At 40.4% G+C, this 21,499-nt stretch overlaps 1 long non-coding RNA gene across 1 annotated transcript; it reads left to right on the top strand.

The window, feature by feature from the left end:
* Window positions 1–7,248: 7,248 nt before the first annotated feature.
* On the top strand, window positions 7,249–9,533 carry LOC307003915. Its single transcript, XR_013798881.1, has 3 exons — window positions 7,249–7,978; window positions 8,626–8,702; window positions 8,883–9,533. It is a non-coding gene; the product is annotated as an uncharacterized lncRNA (long non-coding RNA).
* Window positions 9,534–21,499: the final 11,966 nt, after the last annotated feature.

The following is a 21,499-nucleotide window of genomic DNA, read 5'->3' as shown; positions in this document are numbered from 1 at the left end:
AGAAGCACCCTTTGTTTCGTCGCAGCTCGCCCTTTAGAGCGCCCACTGAACGAAACAAAGAGCTGCTCCGACTGTCGAAAAACAGCGGAGCGGGACACATAAGCTCTTAATGCCCTGACCGGGCAAAGGGAGCTATTTCCGTCCTCAGAGGCCGGCAGAGCCGACAGGGAAATGACCTGAGCCCTGAACGGTGTTTTGAGGGACTTCGGTACGTACCCATGCTTCGGTTTCGGAACGCATACTGGTATGGGCCCAGCACAACCTGCGCTCGCTGAGAGCAATGCATGTGCCGGGCCACCTGAACGTAGGCCCAGACAGATATATTGTCCCAATTGACTCTCAGACCTAAGCACTCGAGGTGATTGAGTATTAGTGTCTTGTGGCAAGCGAGCTCTGAAGACGATTGAGCCAGAATCAGCCAATCGTCCAAGTAATTCAGAATTCGAACGCCCCGGAGTCTCAGGGGTGCCAGCGCCGCGTCCATGCACACTGTAAATGTACGAAGTGCTAGGGACAGGCCGAATGGCAGGACTGTGTACTGATATGCCCGGCCCTCGAAGGCGAATCTCAAAAATTCGCCTGTGACGTGACGCAATTTGTATGTGAAAATACGCGTCTTTCAGATCTATTGCCATAAACCAGTCTCCTCGGCGAATCTGCGCGAGGATTTTTCTGGTCGTGAGCATTCTGAACTTTCGCTTTGTTAGCGCCGTCCTTTTTCGGTACCAGGAAATATCTGCTGTACAGACCCCCTTCGCTCTGAGCTTGAGATAACGGCTCTATGGCCCCTTTGCTCAGTAGCTTCGCTATTTCGGCTCGAAGTAGATGTGCTACTTCTGTTTTCACCGTGGTTTCGACTCTCCCCGAGTAACGGGGAGGGCGTCGATGAAACTGTAGCGAATAGCCTCTTTTTATAGTCTCTAGCAACCATTCTGAGACCCCGGGAAGTCTTTCCCATGCATCTGCACGCATGACTAGGGGTTGAATGTAATCTGGGCCCTGGTCGCGAAATGGCGGCGACACGAGAGCAACCGTGTGCTGTAACATGGACGCCGTGGCGTCTAAGGCGGGGGGCATGTTTAACACAGTATGCATCCCGCGCGCGCTCGGCTCTCTGAGTTGAGAGAGAGCGCGCGGGGCGAGCCCCGTAGGGCTCGTTATATTTGTGAATAAATGTGGGCGCGTGGTAGCGGGCACATTTATAACACCGGGAATACTGTGTTTGTGAACTGACTGACCGTTCGTTAGTTTCGTTTTTACAGAAACCGCGAAACGTGCAGTGTGTAGTGGTTGTGGGCACTGGGCAGTGGGCACGCTCACTACATGTAAAGCACAACCGACATGAGTCGATTTTATGTGTGCAAACCCTGTGTTGTACGGGGCTGTGCTTGTGTGAATGAATGGGCACTGGGTGGGCATTGCAGTTACACACGTTACACCATCGGCCGTGGCCGGAACACCAGAAATTAAACTCTTTTTTTAGATTTATCTGGGTCGCCGTGAAAACGGCGTTTGTGTGCAGGCAAACGGGCTTTACGGCCGGTTTGTTGGCTGCTGAGTACACTGGTACAAACACGGAACTTAGGGCTGTACAAGCGGGAATCTTGGGTGGAAGTCCTGCCGCAGCGGGACCCGAACACCGTCTTTTTCCTAGCAGGGCTAGGATGGCGCCGAGGCCTCGGGCTTGAGTGTGATCTTGGGCCGAGGACCACGCGGTGGCGGGCGGCGTCCGGCGGAGCGAGACCGTGGTCTCTCTCGGGCCTGTTGCTGCCGGGCTGGCGCGGCGGGCGCGGGGCGCTGCTGAGTTCGGGCAGGCAGCTGTTTAGGGCGGCCTGTTGCGGAACTGGAGCGCTTTGGCAGGAAATGTCTCATGGCCTGCGAAGTCTTCTGTATCTCGGCGAATCGGTCCGCGAAGTCCTTCACGGACGATCCGAAGAGGCCAGTCGCTGAAACGGGAGCGTCGAGGAACGCAGAACGCCATTTCAGAGAGAGTCAGCCACAAATGTCTCTCGGAAACAGTAGCTGAGGCCATAATCCTGCCGATGGCGTGTGCGGCGGACTTTGTAGCGCGAAGAGCTAGGTCCGTGGCGCTACGCAAGTCCGGAACATTGATCGCGCCCGGGCCTTCCTCGTCTAGCTTGCGGAGGAGGTTAGCCTGGTGGATTTGAAGCACCGCCATGGTGTGCAGTGCCGATGCAGCTTGTCCGGCGGCGGAGTACACGTGGCCGTTCAAAGCTGATGACGTGCGGCAAGCTTTGGATGGTAGGACTCCCTTAGCCCGCCGTCCAGCAGAGGTTGGGCAAAGGTGAGTCGCTACAGCCTCCTCAACCGGAGGGAGAGCATGGTAGCCTCTGTCTCGAGCACCGTCCACAACGGAGAATGCTGGCGAGGCAGAGGTACGTACCCTGGCTGAAAATGGCGCCTTCCACGATTTCGCCACCTCTTCGTGAAGCTCAGGAAGAAACGGGGCGTGTCTGGAGGGGGGCGAAGCGCGGTCTCCAGAGAGGAAGCAGCCATCCAGCCGGTTGAAAGCAGGCTCTTTGGGCGCCGACCAATCGAGGCCGAGGCTCGACACGGCCTGTGTGAGCAGACGCATCAGTTCTGCCTCGATGCTGATCTTCCCTCCTCGGCGTTCCGGAACAGCGGGGGAGGCGAGGTCCACGGAGCTCGCCCATCCCTCACTCCCCGAAGCGAGAAGCAAACAGCAGTCGTCATCCCCCTCAAATACGGCTTGCTGGTCGTCTTCCATGACAGATAAGGCGGCGGGCTGCGGCCGTTGTCCGTCGGAGAGCGACTCCAGCGAAGCAGTGAGAGGAGCTAGCGGTGGCGGCGGCGAGCTCCTCGTGGAGGGAGGTTCCGGGACCCGCTGAGCGCGGCGCTTTTTGCGGCGCTACAGGGTGAGCAGCTTCTGCGAATGATGCAAGGCGAGTCCGCAGAGTTGCGATGGGCATCATGTCACAGTGATGGCAGCCGCCATCACCGAGAGCGATAGCTGCATGTTCCTCGCCCAAGCAGGAAACACACAGCACGTGGTGGTCCCCGTCGATGAGCACGGCTCGGCAGGAGCCGCAGGAATCACGAGGCATCTTTAGAAAGACACTCGTTGCTCTTTCTGTGAGAAAAAATGTGTGACGCGGTAGGCGAACACACACAAAACACACACAAAGTGAAAAGGATATTCCACGCCGGAGAAGCGCAGCAGGGAACGGCGGCTGAAGGCGGCGGCTTCAGATAAAGGGCTCGTCCTGCTGAGGTGCTTGTTCCAAACGGCTGTGGCGGCTCGAATCCAGTCCCACGATGCGTGTAGCTTCGTGAAGAATAGAAAATCAGAGTGGGAGACAGCTATGCTTGTATTTATAGGCCTAGACCACGCCCGTTTCGGCGGGAGATGACGTAGAAGGGCGCGAAGCGTCCTCATTGGTCAGCGTCACTGGCCTCGCATAGGCTGTGCTTTTCTGGCGGAGCAGCCAATGGGCGCGCGATTTGCTCCGCCTAAGGTTGTATGCTACAGAAAAGTGTTTTACAATATTTTACAAAATTAAGGATTAATTTTTAGGCTTCAATCTCAAAAAAGAAATATCTTTCCCGTAGCGTCTTTCGACGCAGTAGGAGAGAACTCTACGTAAGAGAACCCCCAGAACATTCTGTACCATTTCATAGTTGACCTGTTTATCTAAATGTTTATCTAAAGTGCTTGAATGTTTCTAACATGAATGTTCTTCAGCATCATGAATGAATGAAGAATCATAGGCGTAATTGTATGGGGGGACAGGGGGACACGTCCCCCCCAATATTCAAAGAAGGACAATTTGTCCCCCCAATATTTGATCATACTGTATGATTGATTATGCGGGCAATATCGATGTGCAAATACGTCTTTTTTTCCAGCTCCGAAAATATAAAATCTCGGTCGGTCCATTTCCCAAATCCATTCGACTGGCCTAACTTACAGATTTCACGCTCCTAACTCTTCTTCTGTTTGTTTTTTCCTAACTCACTGACGGTGCACGAGCTACTAAAAGTATAGGGAAAACATGACATGGATTTCAGGAGAAATAGGTTTTTGTTCATGTACTATACATGAACAAAAACCTATTCCTCCTGAAATCCATGTCTTGTTTTCCCTATACCTTTAGTAGGTCGTGCGCCGTCAGTGAGTTAGGAAAACCAAACAGAAGAAGAATTAGGAGCGCGAAATCTGACAGACATTTGGCACATATCTATGAATGGTAAATATCCTGTATTTGGCTGACATAATCCCTTAGATAACGACCAGGTGAATTTTGAATTGTAGAATTTGTGAATTTCGACTGTATGAATGGGAGGGACTATTGACAAGCTAACCGACAGTTAGCTAACGGAACGTTCACACCGCCGCCGACTTGAGCTGCAAAAAAGCTCTGGCCGCCCTGTCAAGGACGCTTGTCATTGTCAAAAAGTACGGGGAAGCTTGTTGAAGCTTTGGCCGCTCTGAAGTAGCATCATTTGAGAGAAGAGAAGTGTCACACCATGAAATGTAAACAGAAAAAACAAGCAATGCATTCAGCAGTTTAGGATATCGCACAAGATTTGTCAACACAGAAAACATTTCATCACTGGAGTTTTTTTTCTCTCGATACCATCGTATCAATTGATTTTGATTAATATGCGCGTTGTAGAGAGAGAGAGAGCAGACAGCGCTCGGGTGAGTGAGCGCGCGCGGCCGGGGCTCGCTCTCTCTCTCTCTCTCTCTCTCACTGCTCGTTCTTATATATGCCCTGTCAAGATGTATCAAGAATTTAATTGTGATGCAAAAATATTCTTCCTATTTTTTTTTTTTTTAAATACAGCATTTTGAAAATAGGACCTACTGTATGAGCCTAATTGGCCTATAAATTGTATTTATTTTATACAACGGTTAAATTAACAATAAAGTTAACATTTGTGTGTTACTTTTTAGACACAATATTGTTTGTTTCCCCCTTTATTTCGCCGACGAGAATTTCATAATGAAACTGTAGTCCAACAGACCGCGATTTATTTATTTTTAAACTGAAATCCGCGTTTTGAAGGATTCATTTGATTCAATGAATGAATCGGCAAATCGGTTGAATAAATGACTCCAACAACTCGCTTATTAAGACAGTGACTTACTGCCACCTACTGGCGGGTTTATTTTCATATTTAATGAATAGCTTTATTTATGCAATTGCAAATTAAGTGTAAATATATAGTAATGCCAGTTCGGATGCCCCTTCTGTGTCACCTCTGCACTGGAAGGATGGATTTTAATTTAATTATTTAATTTGACAGTGGTGCTGTGTTATTCTAATAGAATTTAATTTGAATGTTAGAATTTGACATAAAAGGTGATGCATACCTCTAAATACGTTTAGAAATCATTTCCATATTTAGGTGAAAATGCCCCTGGAAATCAATTTAAGATGGCAAATATTGCCCCTTAATAAAAATGTTAATTTCAGTGACTACTGTAAACTGACCACTGCATAGAATATGTTAAATATGAAAATCTTTGTGAGTCTGCTGTCAACAACAGGCCTAAACCAGCCATGGTACCAGTACAAAATCAGTAAAATATCATCTATGGTATTATCAACAAAACTTTGAAAATATAGAGATATTTTTTTAAAATATTGCACACCCTTAACCCTCTGGGGTTGGCAATCACGCCGGCGTGATCTGCTCGCTTTTTTTCTTATCAGTGCAAAAGATATTCAAAATACTCTGTTGGTTTTGATCTTACATTTAAGTGTTTTACATCATTCGATCCAGTTAAGTTTCTATTATTTTTGTGTATACTCACAATAAAAACAAAGTGTTGTGTCTTTCGCCAAATAAAGAAAAATAAACATGATGCGAGTTCTGCCTTCTCTCTGTCAGGGAAGTCCATTCTGAAACGCGTCCGAAAATGAACTGTAACTCAGCGAATACTTGTCACTCAGGAACGAGACATTTGTCTTTATGAAGCTAGAATTCTCTTCTTTTAAATGAAGTAATTTATATAAAAAAAACAAATATTCTCAGTTTATGTAATCCATTTGAAACCAAGGAGAGGCGCAGTTTTTCGTTCTCCCTTCATTATTTTTAATGAGCTGAGGCCGCCACGCCCCCCGGCGCTATTCACATGCTAATAGAGCATCACAGTCCCGCCCACAGCCCGAGAGAGCTCTGGTGCCGGAAGTAAATTTCCCATTCATTTCTCCCATTGACTTTTGGAAAAATCTGTATCTAAAGAGTTTTAGAGCATGTCTGAGGATAACCAGCTATGGCTGAACTCATAAGCATACAACATATCATTTCGAGTGAAAAAACGAAGAGAAAATCCAAAAAAAGGCAAAGGTACAAGACTGTGTACATATTTTCATTTCCGAGCGAAGGAACTACTCATCCCATAAACCACCGCGCCTCACTGAAGTCGACTGAAGCAAACCGCGAAAGAGCCTTTTGAGTGAATTTTATATAGTGAATGTGTAGTTAATAGCAGTTATTTCAATAGTAATCGTGTAAATAAAAATAATAGTGTTTTATATAGGTATTGTGTATTGAATTTTATATTTATCATCGTGTATTTTATATTGTGTGCGTGTGTGAAAGCGGTTAACGATAACGTTAGCAACATGGTGCAGTGCTTTGTACCTGACTGCAAATCACCGCTCAGTCTGAGTCGTCAACACATGTGTGTTCAGTCAGTGTGTAGTTTGTGTGTTTATTTCAAAGCCCTTTATGACACAGGACACTCTGCTGACAGGACAGGTTGAGGTCCATGCTCATTTTCATGAAGTTATAGTTCATTCTTAATTGTAATAACATTTAATGTATTTTCTTAATATCCACAACGAGTGAAAATTAAAAAGTGATGGTCAGCAAACCAGAAAGTGCACAACGCCACCGGTCTGATGCATGGTCTGCTCTTGGACCATCATATTCAGTTTATTAACTTGCCATGAATTATTATACAAATGTTCAGTAAATGCATGAAGAGGTAACGTTATGCCTAGGTTAAATATTGTTTTGACAGCGGCATCATAAAATGCTTGATATGACTCATACCATATGAAGGCTACAGTAGCCTATCTAAAGTGAACGATAAGTAAGGGATAATGTAAAGCGAGGTGGTTGTTATAGCGAATACAACTCCCGAAAGGCTAACGTTAATTAACGTTATGAGCCCGACGCGAAGCGGAGGGGTCTTGAATCAGCCTGTATTCGCTATAACAACCAACTCGCTATACGTTACATTATCCCGCTTATTACATGGCTACCTACCAAATAAATCAATAATTTGACACAAAATATTAATTAAAAAAGGAATGTATTGATTTAAAAACTATTTATATGGCTTCCGCTAAAGAAAACAGTCCGTTCCGTCTCTTCTGTTAGAATCCTGCTTCCATGGCAACGCTCTGTTTTTTCCACGGACCTTCGCGGGGTTTACACGATTTCCACCAATCAGATGCATCACTGTGGGATTGTGGGATTGTTTAGGATTGTGGGTAATGAAGTAATTATCCAAGACATCGCGAATAAAAGGCATTTATCTCAAAACAAGGTTAGTGCCCCATGAACTTTTGGCGTTTATATGAGCATATACAATCGCTTAGTACAGCCGTTGCTGGTTTTAAGTCTACCATGTATGGTTACGTTTTTATGGCTTATACCCCAAATGTCTATGGAGAAATTTTATTGAATTTTTACTTCCGGCACCGGCTGTGGGCGGGACTGTGATGCTCTATAGTTGAGGTGATCTACGCTTCGCACACGCCCTCCGATCGATGCCATGAAACACGCAGTTTCTTCGTCAGGTTCACGGATAGTTCATCGCGTTTTGAGGATGGCACGCTTCTCCGGTAAAGTCGGCCTTCAGATGATTATGGACAGCGAGGAAGAATTCACCTTTTCCTCAGAGAAAGATCGCATCAGACGGAGAACGGCTGCATTTTCAAGAGTGAATTGATCCCACAGAGGATACAAGTTCGGAGTAAGTTGTTTAGTGTTATATAATTCTTTTTCTGATTATATAGAACTCATATGAATTTTCAGACTATATTTTGCTTAGTTTTGGTTAGCTTTTGACATCTTACAGGAAAGATTGCCTTACAATATCCCTAACATAACATTCGTAGGCTATATGGTCGTGTAAACTGTTTCAATGTGATATTACTCTCTAAACATATTTGTATTATATTTCACTCCGTTTTGATTAGCTTATGACACTGATTATCATGCTAAAAATACTGACTTTAGCGTAATGTAGCTTGAAAATCTGCTTGGGTGTAAATATGATTTCGTGCAAATATATTTCAGCCTCCGGGTAAAATGTTATATTTTTAACATTTATATTTTTATATATAAATGTTCGGTTTTGATTAGCCTATGACACTTATCTTGTTAAAATATTGCCACAGATGATTGTGAATGCAGGTGTAAATGTTTGAAATGCTCTAAATGCCTGCAGTCTATATGGCCATCAACAGCTCGCAGTGACGCGATCTATGGCCCATAAATAGATATTTCTCCGTCCTATGGCCCATTAACAGATATATAGACTACATGCATTGTGCGTCCATACCCATTAATCGCCCATCTTTGGATAATGTATGCTAACAGTTGTTTTTCTTTTTTTAGGAATGTGTCTGCATCACGATCTCCTTCTCCAGCAGAGAGGCACGCAGGTGTCGTTCAGTTCTCAATCGAGAATGATAGTAAGTACACAGACGTAATATTTTACTGATGAAATGTAATTGTTTATATCGTCATAATATACAAGTAGGGCCTACCTATTCTTGTGTGAAATTACAAAAACTGTTGTCTTTTTTTTAATCCATGGCCATTAGTGATTGATAATGATAATAAGACAGTTTCTTTGATTGTGTTATCAACAGATGTGACAATGAACATGTCCAAGCACCGGTCCCGAAGAGAGCAGAGGCAAACAAGCAACAGGTCCAAGTCCACCCTGTCATGGAAAACCGAGACTGATGTTGACAGGGTTCCACAGACTGCGTGATTCCTGCCCGCACGGGAAACTGGACCGCAAGTGACCTCTGTTGACTCACATTCGCCCATAAGTCTGTTTGTAACAGTATACACTACCTTTCTTTCTTTTTTTGAAAGGATTTGTTGAGTTATATTGTTAGGAAAGATTTCTATTTTTAATAAATGCTGTTCTTTTTAATCAGTGAATCCAGAAAAAGTATCACAGGTTATAAAAAAATATTAAGCAGCACAACGGTTTCCAACATTGATAATACCCGATTATCAAATCATGATATTATACTGATTTCTGAAGGATCATGTGATACTGAAGACTGGAGTAAGGATGCTGAAAATTCAGCTTTGATCAAAGAAATAAATTATATTTTAAAGTATATTAAAATAGAAAATCATTATTTTAAATTGTAATAATATTTCACAATATTACTGTTGTTTCTGTATTTTTGATCAAATAAATGCAGCCTTCTTCCAAAAATATTAAAAATGGTAATGTCCAAACGTTTGACTGGTACTATATGTTTATATATGTACGGTAGCACTGTGGTCTTGTAAAGCACAACATTTAGTTCCTCCACATAGAGGAATTACAATAAAAACAGATTGAAAAAAAAACCTTTGAATCTCTTCTCATTCTCAGATTCTCCTCTCTGCCTCACAGCACCGTAATGGGGGCATTAGCCAGTGATGGGGGAGTGTCTATTGTCTCCCCTCATTCATATTCATGGCCATCAACACCCCTACGCATAAAGCAGTGCTGGCACAAAAACTGACTTACAAAGTTTAAATCGTTATATTGTTGTTTTGTGAAAGAGTGATCAGAATGATTTTCACATCATTTTGTAGTAAACATTCTAGCCTACAAGAATGGTAACTCAAAAGTCTTGTGCCAAACTATTCAGTATGAGTTATATGGGCTCATTGCAGTGACACATTTTTTCACAAAACTTACTAACCACGCATAATAATTTTTTAATATAAAATGCAAACATGTAACTTCCATTTTGCGCACATATTATTGTAGCAGAGTTTCTCAAGGGCCCCAAAAACCCCTCAGACCCCAGAGGGTTAACAGGGATTAACATGATATAAAGATAATGAATGTTTCATTAAGCAAAATGGGGAACAATTCTATATTTTAGTGGTAAAATAAAGAGTGAAATTATGTTTATTTTTGGTTTGACAAACATTATCTTTTGAACCTAAAGACTCCAGGGGCCTGTTTCAATAAGGAGGTTCAACCAACTCTGAGTTAAAACTTGAACTCTGAGTTGACTTACCCTGAGATGGGAAACTCTGAGTTTTCGGTTTCAGATCAGCTGAAATTAGTTAGTTCAATCAACTCTAAGTTGACTGACTCTGAGTTAAGCGCGTGCACCACAACTATAGAAAGCCATTATCAATGGAGCGCAGATATCATGAGTCACCATGGCAACAGCGCCAGACACAAAGAGGAATTACTGTTATACAGTGTTGGGTGTAATTAATTACAACGTAATCTAAATATTGTAATTTATTTAAAGGGATTACTCTTAATTCTACTGTCATTTAAAATAAAATCTGATGTAATTACATTAAATAGGTTACTGCATAGACTATAGAACAATTCTGTGTAAAACAATAGTGGATTTAACACATTTTTAAAAGGTATATTTTTAATGTAACATTCTCCCTCTACACACTTTGGTCAATTCAAGAATAATTAATGCAATTGTAGATTGTTAATTTGAAAGCAATACAAGTGCAATTTCTTGTCTCTCCTTGTATTTTTCAAGTGGTTGAGGTTGATATGGGATTTAGTAATTAATAATAAGTAGATCAATACGTTCTAAAGATAGTATTATTACATTAAACTACTTACACTGTTGAAGATGTCATTTGTAGTTAGTAATTAATTACTATTTTAGAGTAACTGTTATAATATCAGGTGAAACTGGAAGAACAGTTATTCAACCTAATTTTAATTTTCATGTAGGCTATGTGCAATCCTGCAGGCATTAAAAGAATGTGGCAGCAGCTGAAAATAAAAAATATAAAAACATAATTCAATCAGGTAAGGCTTGAGCATATCATGGGTGTAGGCTAGCTGACTTTACAAACATTTGACATATTAAATAACTAAATAGCATCCAGTGTCTAGCAGCGCAGCAGCATTTTTGGCTGAGGGAATTCCTTCATCAGAGTCAGTCACTCCCGAAGATCCAAGGGCCTTCATAAAATGTAAGAGGTCTACATATGTGTTATTTTTTATATAGGGCATTTTAAATATTTCCATTTATTTGACTTTGGGTTGGGTTTTTCGTTGGTCCCAAAAGATTCTGATGGTAATATCTGTCTTTTGGAGCCTCCTGTCCCGACAGAACCCCAGGCAGTTGTAAGTAGCCGACTCAATACACCAGAAATTATGCAAATAGTGTTATAAATTGTACTCGACCAAATGCTCATCTTCACAGGACGATGGGGATGAAACAGTTTCTGCTGTCATAGAGACCTACAGAGGTAATGTTAATATTATGTGTCTACAGATCAGACAATCTACACATTCACATTTGTATGTGGAGTATAGAATCTAAGTTTATATCTAAGTATAAACAGACATTCTTATATTTCCCCCCAGTGTGTGGAAGAACAGCAGGAGGACGGTCCATCAACTTCTGGTGCACAGATGAACACACTGCAGTGATTTTCAGTAAATGCCACTGTTTAATTCTGTAGAATTTGTTTAGAACTACATGATGTGACTAATCTACTGTATTTTCAGTTGCCAGTTAAAGAGTTATATAGACTTCATCTTATTATAAAAAAAAAAACAGCGGTAAAAACAGCAATAAATAAATGTACAGAAAGAATGAATGATGCGTTTAAACACCACTTCCTCTTTAAAAAAGGGGAGGAGGCCGCAAGAAACTCTGGGTTTACCGAAGAAAACCTGCTCCCGACCAGGTTAGGTTCACAGAGTAAGTTACCATAGTAACTGACTCTGAGTAAAAGTTACCTCTCTTTCAGAAACGGGCTTGACTTACTCTGCTTTCTCGGGTTTGATTTACCTCCCATTCTGAAACGGAAAACCCAGAGTTTCCCTCATTTCAGGGTTAACATTTTGTTGATTCGGACAGGTCTAACAGATTTGAGTGATTAAATACTGTTGTTATTAACCTGTCTCCCTTTAACACTATTTGGCAGTCCAGATGGAGGTGACTCTTGAATGTGCCTTTCCTAAGCTCCAGAAAAACAGCTGAGTTCTGTTGAAGAAACTGATTGTGTAATGGGAAAGAGCGGGTCATCAGTGGGTACGAGTGACCTGCCCAACGACGGGGCAGATCTTCCTGGCCAGTGGACTATACCTAAGGCAGGGAGGTCACGCAATAACACTGGACACCTCCGGATGGAGGTGTTAATATGTGAGAAAGGTATGAGAGTTGAGCGCTGATTACTGGAGGCCAACTGGGGTCAGCAGAGCATTTAGAGATCAGATGCTTTGTGAGGAATCGCGACGGTCTGACCCGAGAAAATGTGAGTTCCTCTATATCACTCACCAGAGAAAAAACCCTGCAATTCACTGTATGGCTTGTTTTCAATGATGACAAGTCTGATGGAAATTATAGATAAAGAGCTAATGGGAAATGTGCTTTCAAGAGCCAGCGGAGACCATGAGGTGATTGTCATTATTTGTTGGGGAGACAGTAACAAAAAACGTATTAATTTATTTCAGGAACATGATGTTGGTTGCCTTATGGGCAAGGAAAATTATAGAAGTGTTGATTTTGAACTAATATGTCTATAAGATGGTTTTAACTCCTGAAGGTTAGACATGGTGCTGACTAAAGATTAAGACAGTTTTTGTAGAGTTTGGATAACAAAGGTTAGGTGAATTGAGAATTTATACAAGTATTCAAACTAAAGATAACATTAGAAATACTCATAGCATAATGTATTTTAAATTGTTGTAATGGTTCTAATTTGAGTTAAACATTTGTGAACTATTAAGGGTTCTATGATTAATTAAGTTTCAGTCTTAGGAGGCTGTTGAAAAGATAATTTGTGTATAGTGAGAGAGACTGCTTGAGGGATTGGTGCTCTGTCTGTCTTTCTGTTATCAGGCCTGGTAAGGCAAGCTTAAACAAAATAATGATAATGAACCAAAACAACCCAGCTGACTTTTCTAAAGATAAAATAATGAACATTTGAAACGGTTTGAAAGGCCATGTAAAATTATATAAAAGCTACAGGAAAATGTGAAGTTTAAATCTTATTTAAACCTTAAATATTATACTTTTAGAGTTAATATAAAAAAGGCGAACATTGGAAATGAGCAGTTAACATATGCGTGTCTAGCATGAGTGTGTGTGATGGTGACAGCACTTTGTCTTGTATGTGGTAGTTTGGGGTACTAATATTCCGCCTGAATAGTGTGTATATTGTGTCTTTAACCTCTGGAGAGTGTTTTATCATTACAGATGGGTTAAGGCAAATTACAAGTTTTAAAGAAGGCAAATGCTGAGTGAATCTGATGAAAAGATGATAGAGAACATGGGACGAGCTTTAAGTTGATTGGTCGTCGAGCTGTGTCTGGTAGTAATTACTTTTGTCATTTATGATGTGGATTTGAATTACTTTCTGCATCAGTTTAGGTATTTATGTAAATTGAATTGTGGAGCTGTAGATCGCCGTCCATCGTGGGTTGAAATAAAAGAAGATGTTATAGATTTGACGGCAACAACAAAGTGACATATTGGTCAATATCAAATTATGCAGAGAGCCATTTATGATTATTGTAAACAGGAGGAGAATGTTTTTGTTGACTGACATTGACCAAGGCTGTACAGCATGAACTGACCTGAGAAACTATTGATGAATTTTTAAAATGGTTGTAGAGGAGACTGAGGGCCGTTGCCCTTCAAATACTTAGATAAGAAAATGAGATTGTGGCTTTAAGTGAAGAATGTAAATGTAATATTTTTACAGAGAAAGATGTCTGGAGGAAATTTGTCTGAAGGACAACGTTTGGGTTAGTGTTGATGGCAAACTTTATCCAAGACACTGGGCCCTATCTTGCACCCAGCGCAATTGACTTTGAACACCGACGCATGTATCATTCCTATTTTGCACCCGCGCACAGCGGACTTTTCCCTCCACAGACGCACGTCGGTAAATTAGGGAATGAACTTGCGCTCGCGGGGGCGGTTCAGCGCAAAGAGGAGGCGTGTTCCGGCGCAAAACTTCCATGGTGCTATTTTCCAGTTTTAGAAAGCAATTACGCCATTGACCAGGAAAGAAACAGTCTAAAGACAGTGGCGCGTTGCGCGATAGTCATATGGTATTTTAAGGGCGCGTGCTTGGCCATAATGTTAACGCGCATCCACTTTGATTCTCTAATATAAACAGATGCAGCAGTTTTCATTTTTGCAAATCATACATTATTACAAGGAAAAATATTAACACACGAGGGAAATCATTGTTGTGTCCGTGAAGATGTGAAAAAAAAAAAAAATCTATCTAGAAAAAAAAAAAAAAAAATCTAGATTAGGCTACACATTTACTACCCAAATTATACGCCTGTTTAACCGAAGCTAATTTGGGTGGGTTTCTCCCATCATCCCCAATGTCACTTCTCTCTGTTTTACGGTCCTGACGAGAACATCGGCCTCCTCGGCTGTGAGCCGGTCCTGGCGTGCGCTGGAAAATCCGCCGTGGAACAAGCGCGCCGGCTCTTAAAGGGAATGTGAGAGGACGCTCTGATTGGTTTATTTCACGTTACGCCCAAACCACACCTATGAATAATGAAGCTACTTCAGACCAACCCCTTTTAGATTTGCGTCGGGCGCAAGAGTCATATATCCCGCCGGGAAAATAGCAACAGCGCCGGGATCCGCCCACAAAGTTACTTGCGCTTTGCACTTTGACACTTGCGTTTCAGATCGTTAAAATAGGGCCCACTATGTTAAATGTTATGTTAAATTGATGATCGAGTTGTGTCGACCATCAAAAGGGGGATGGTATAACAATTGCCAAATATGGTTTATTAAGGGGTTCACATTTGCTGAATAAATGTTGGGAAAACACTAGGGGTAATTGGGTAAAAGCCCTGAAAGAAGCCATTTTTCTGCCTAACAAAATTGCTGTCTGGATTGTTTCAACAGGACGTTTCCAAGGGCATCGAAGGCCACGGCAGTACAGTAGACAAAAGAAAATACGTACTTTACTATCTGACAATAACCTCGAAATTTGTTTTTCTTTACAGAGAGCATTGCAGGATTGGGAGACAGGGCAAAATGAATTTGCTAACTCTCCTGGCCTGGGTTATTATTGTGGCAGAAAGGTGCTACACCTACCTTGTACAGAGCATAACTAAAAAAAAATTCCTTTTGCAGAATGTCAGGATGGATTGCATCAAGCTGAACTGATTCTGTTTCCAAATGTATGAATATTGACTTGTCTTTTTCAGGGGAAAAGGACTTCGACTTTATTAAGCAAGAAATGTCTAATGATAATATGTTTCAGTTTGTAAACAGATGGTGAAAATTCCACAGGTCACACCAAAAGGGACGAGGGAAAGACAAGCGGTCACTAACAAAATACTTAGTCTCCATTCACAGGTGACAGTAAGCAGGAAATGGTTCATTCCAGTGGGGGTGCGGTGGTGAACTCAGGAGTCCATCGGGCGAACGAGATGATCAACACGCCTGGAGGAGGATGTGGTTTTTATGTTTTGTGATGACTTTGAGGATTTTATTTGATTAAATCAAAATAGGGCTTAGTATTGATATTGGTATATGACAAATGATTTGATTGGTTACTGATTCATTAGAAAATATTTAAGGCAAATGTTGTCAGGAAGAGAAGATCCATTAATTAATTTAAATTATAGGGATTTTTTTTTTTTATGCTTTACCATTTGCATTTTATCTGTTTGTTTTCCTACTGTGTTATAACTATTTTTTCCTTACTAGTGTGACTGCGGTTTAGCCCGGCATTAGTAAATTGTTTACTTGCTTGCTAAATAATTATGGGGCTTTACCCAACAAAAACAGCCTTATGCTTCTTCATTCTAAACTTTTTCTTCACAGGTTCAAGGAGAGTGATCTTTTATGATGTGATGTAATGACTTGAACTTGCATTTATTATTATTGTTATTATTATTATTATGTTTGATTAATAATGATAAAAAGTGAGGAGTTGTAGTGGCGATTTTATGATATTCATTGATCTTTAGTAAAATATAGATGATTCAAAGAATGTCACATGTGTGTCTCTCACTTGTAGTGAGAGAAGATGATGTTTATGTACCTGGGGAGGCAGAAGGGAGAGACACTCCAGAGAACAGACGAACAAGGACCTCTGACCTAGTTGTCAGAAGGCCATTTGGTGCAGGGGGGCTTAGTTGGGCCAACTAATGTTATGGCTTCCTTGTCTATGGAAAACCACTGGATGGGAAGGCTCTGGGGGGAAGAAGACCTTGGAGCTAGGATAAAAGGTGGTTCAGTCTGTCTGGGGGTGTGTCACTCTTCCGCACAGGGTAACAGCTGTGTATTAGACTGCTCCTATTCTTGCAAGAATAAATACTTCTATTTTATAATTTGAGTGTCTCCCTTACGCAGTGATGTTTGTTTGATGATTTTTTGCCACAACACAGCTTTGAAACAATCTACATTGTTAAAAGCACTATATAAATGAAGATGACTTGACTTGACGTGTGCTATTGTGTAGTTGAATAACTTGCCTTTCCAGATTAAATGTCTGTTCTTTGTCTTGGATTTTGTGAAATAAATTTCTAAATAAATGCGCCTTATAGTCCAGTGCGACTTATATATGTTTTTTTATATATGTTCATTTTTTGACAAATGTGACTTATACTACGGAGTGACTTATAGTCCGAAAAATACGGTAGTTGCATGACTTTCACATTAAGTTACTGTATAATTTTTACAGTAAATAATTGTGAAATGACAGCTGTATACTGTGACTTCACAGTAATTATGCCGTCGTATTACTGTGATTTAGCAGTAAGCTGCTGTAGAATTACTGTTAGTGTTTTACTAACTGTAAATGTACTAACTGTACAGTTTACTAACTGAACAATTAGTTAGTGTTTTACTAACTGTAAAATTACAGTTAGTGTCTATTGTATTACTGTAATTTAGCAGTAGGCTGCTGTAGAATTACGGTATTTAACTGTGAAATTATAGTTAGTGTCTATTGTATTACTATAATTTAGCAGTAGGCTGCTGTAGAATTACTGTATTTAAATGTGAATGTTTATATATTACTGTGATTTAGCATAAATGATGGACCAAACAAAACTGATAAAAACAGTGATTTAACTTTATTTTTTTAGAAGAAAAATACAATTTAATAACATGAATAAAAGACTGGGTAACAGGAATGAACACTGGGTAACAGGAATGAACTCTGGGTAACAGGAATGAACACTGGGTAACAGGAATGAACTCTGGGTAACATTAATGAACACTGGGTAACATGAATGTGTGTCAAAAGAGAAAGAAGGAGAGAGAGGGAAGAAAAGACAAAAAGATGGGAAAAGATAGGGTTGCAGGTGTCTCGCCCCTTCCCTTGCAGCTGGCACCTGCACAGTGTGGGTTCTGTCCACTATCTACAAACGATAAGAAAGACAAAAAGTTTAAGTTACTCTGTGGTGGACTGGCTCCCTGTTAGTATGGTACTCGCATTATAAAACTAATCCTAAAATGGAAATCAATCTTTGGAATACAGATTAAGATATTTTAAGAAATCCGAGAGCTTTTTGACTCCTCCATGGATAGCCATTTTATTACTTTCAAGGCCCAGAAAGGTAGTAAAGATAGTCAAAATAGTCCATGTGTCTACAGTGGTTAAACCTTAATGTTATGAAGCGACGATAATAATTTTACTGCGCAGAAACGAAACAAAAAAATAGAATAGAATACTGACTTTATAAAAAAAAAATCCTTTCTCTGTCAATATCCGATGCACTTCACGTGATGTGTTTCTCGATCATACATGTGATGCTGACGAAGGAGCTAGCCAATACTAAGCCAGCGTTCCGATAAAGAACCTGCGCACAAAAAGTATTCTCGTCACATCATAACATTATGGTTGAACCACTGTAGTCACATGGACTATTTTAACAATGGTTTCACTACCTTTCTCGGACTTGAAAGCGGTTATAAAATTGCAGTCTATAGGTGGGATCAGTGTTGCCAGATTGGGACGGTGATTTCCAGCCTTTTGGGCATTTCTCACCAAAACCCGCCCACTCCAAGACTTGCCCAAAATTTTACTACCAAAATAATGTGATATAATTTTATGGCCATGTCATTCAAGGTTGATAAGCACAATTTGTATATCCTTAAAACAAAATAATGATGATAAAATAAAATAATAAATAAATAAATTTTCCAGGAAAACAAAGTTGTAGCTGCAGATGTCTGGTTAAGCTAGTGTGCACATGACCATGGAAAGGAGTCGTCCCATATTAAATTTAAATTCAAGTCATTCAACTGCTCTCCTTATCAGTTTTATTCACCATTGAGTCATCAACCCCCACATGTGTACGTTTTTAGAGTTGCTCACCATCTCACTCTTTACTGTAGATGCTGACTCTGCTGCATGGGCGTATGTGTGTTGTAATGTCATGATTACTGATTTTATGGACTACATGCACACTTTAGTTTAGTTTTTTAACCAATTAGACTTTAAAATGTAGATGTTTAAAAACCGCCGAACTGACCCCAAATTTTGTCCACCCGGCCAAACCCTTTTTTATCCGCACAATCAAATTCAAAACCGCCCAATCTGGCAACACTGGGCGGGATCAGAAAGCTCTCGGATTTCTTAAAATTGTCTTAATTTGTGTTGAACAAAATTATTGTGTTTGGAATATCATGAGGGGGTGTAATTAATGACAGATTTTTTCATTTTGGGTGAACTAACCCTTTAATAGCTTCAGTAAACATCTTACTGCATAACTACATCTAGCTTAACACAGAGAGCGTTAGTCTGTTCTAAAGTTGGAACACAGCTTACATTAGATTTACATCCATTCGAAGTCAATGAGCTTCCTGATCAGTGTGCAGACTTGCTGGTTCATGTGACCTCTCTGCCTCTTTGTTTTTGTACCTGTCTCTGGGTTGATGCCCAAGAAGGACCTACTGTAAACAAAAAGACAGAAGAAAGCTGTTAGTTGTGATTCACCCAGGCAAAGCATTTGCACACAACAATTTACATAATTTACATGTATTGTTTGCAGAGGATAGAGTAAGAGCCTGTTGCCTGTCCATCTCCCTATGTCTGTTTCTGCTTGTACTCTTCCTAGAATGATTACCCGTTCACCTGTTTTTACTGTAGAATAGTAAAGCTAACGAAGCTCCACTAATTCTGTGATAAATACATTCAATTTCTTATTTAAATTTGTTTTAACAATGAAAGCATCCAGTTGTTTCTGACAAAAAAAAAACGTTGTCTCTGGTCTAATCTGGTCTGGTCTCCAGCACAGACACACGGGTTAAGTCTGCAACACACCACTTGTTTGAGGGGGAGAAGGGAGTCATCACCGTGTTCCTGAGCGGCTTGCAAAACACAACACATCCAAACATTCCTCATTTAAGCCACCAAATAAAAAGCAAGCCTTCAAGTACAATATTAATGTAGATATTACCTTTGGATAAATTCCAGAGTACAAGCAGCATCTTCAGCATACTTCAAATTAAAATTGTAGTAGCTGGAAAAAATAGCAGCCAGACCAATTGTGAAGTCAAGGTGAGGTCCCATGACCACTTGACCCTCCAACGACAGCATCCATGCCCTTGGTTTCATTATGTCACCTGAAACAAAAACAGATATACTCATCACGACCAACTGTTCAGAAAAGGAATACATTTTTTTGAGAAATTGGAGTAAAAAGAGTAGTGTTGTGGCATATTCTAACTACTGTGCGTTACATTATTTTAAAAGATAATGTCAATACATTCTAAATGCTGAACATACTGTATGGGTACAAAGTAAATAAAGTTGCAGGTGTACAGTATACTTCACAACACCAGATACCTTATCACTTAACAGGTTGTTTTGGATATAAAAAATCTGTCATTTTCATAATAGATTTTTTATTTAATTTTTAAACCCAAGACAATTGCAATTGAAACTTTTTTAAAGGATAACTGTCGCCAAAATGCAACCTATGGTCTTTTTGTTAATCTACTCGAGGCAAACTTTTGTTTAAAAGCATAATTTGAATGGAAACGCCATTTTTAAGTTTGACTGTATTTCTGTTTTCGGTCAAATTGCCTTTTGAGTGGGAGAACTAGGGGCATATTCTATGATAGCATCAAACATTGCTATTTTTAAAACACTAAAAAGGCTCGACACAACATAAAACTGTGCTCGAAGTATCACCCAGGCAATATAATCAGGGGGCTGTTCCATAAAACAAGATTAGAATACAAGCCAGACTTATTTTGGTTAGTCAGACTTATTGTCGGTTGATTCTGTTTCATAAAGCAAACTTAAAATAGTTCAAACTCAGTTACCCTGGCAACTTATGCTGAGAAACTAGCCTGGTCCAGGGCAGGCTAACTGTCAGGCTAAGTCTCAGTTGTTGCACAGATCCTCTAACACTGACCAATAGGAACACAATTACTGACAATCTCTCATACCATTATTTGACTTTATTAACCACTATAAGTCCAAAAATAAATATACAGTAAAGAAAATCAACTTAAATAAGGCAATGATAAATTAGACAATAGAGAGAGTTTGTTGGGCCACTTGCTGTCACTTAGAGTGATTTATGGCCCATCATAAATTCCTTTGCCCCTAGCCCCCACCCGTGTGAGTTCCTGAGTGCGCATGCGCGGTGAGTGTGGGAAAATTCCCACGGTTGCCCCTCCCCTAAGGGCGTGAACTGTATCGTGGGAGAATCTCTCAGTCTAGTCCATCCTTTATGTTTTAGCCGTGTAGAATTTGTGTAAAGAATTGAATGTCTGATAAGTTTTTCTGTACGGAGCAGGTGTTGATGCACCTGTTATGTTTGTCTGTTTCAATCACACTGTATGGATCCTTAGCTGTGTATGTGTGTTTTGAGGTGTAAATGTTGGAATAACTATAATAATAATAATAAAAGAATAGGTCTATGTGATGGTTGTGTTTTTTTATTAAAAGAAAGGGGTGTTTTACATTTGTTAAAATGTTAAAAGAGTTTTACATTGTGTTAAAATGTTAAAAGAGTTTTTTTTAAATTATGTTTTCTAAATTAAAACATTAAACAAAACAAACAAAAAAGTCTTATGTTTAGTGTTTTAAGTCTCAAAAGTTTATCATAAACACAAAGGATTTTAAATTCATACTTTTTTGTAAATGTTACAACATATAACATGTGTTTTTTCCCAACTATGTTGTTTTTTTAAACTATTTTTAAAAATACCTTGTTGAAAAGAAGTACATATCTTTAACTAGGTGGTTTAGAGATGTCCTCTACGCATGTTAAACACGTCTGACCTTCTCAGAGATTTAG

The sequence above is a fragment of the Phoxinus phoxinus genome, assembly GCF_949152265.1.
Source record: "Phoxinus phoxinus genome assembly, chromosome: 9".
NCBI lineage: Eukaryota > Metazoa > Chordata > Actinopteri > Cypriniformes > Leuciscidae > Phoxinus > Phoxinus phoxinus.
This window is presented reverse-complemented; position numbering and strand designations above follow the sequence as displayed.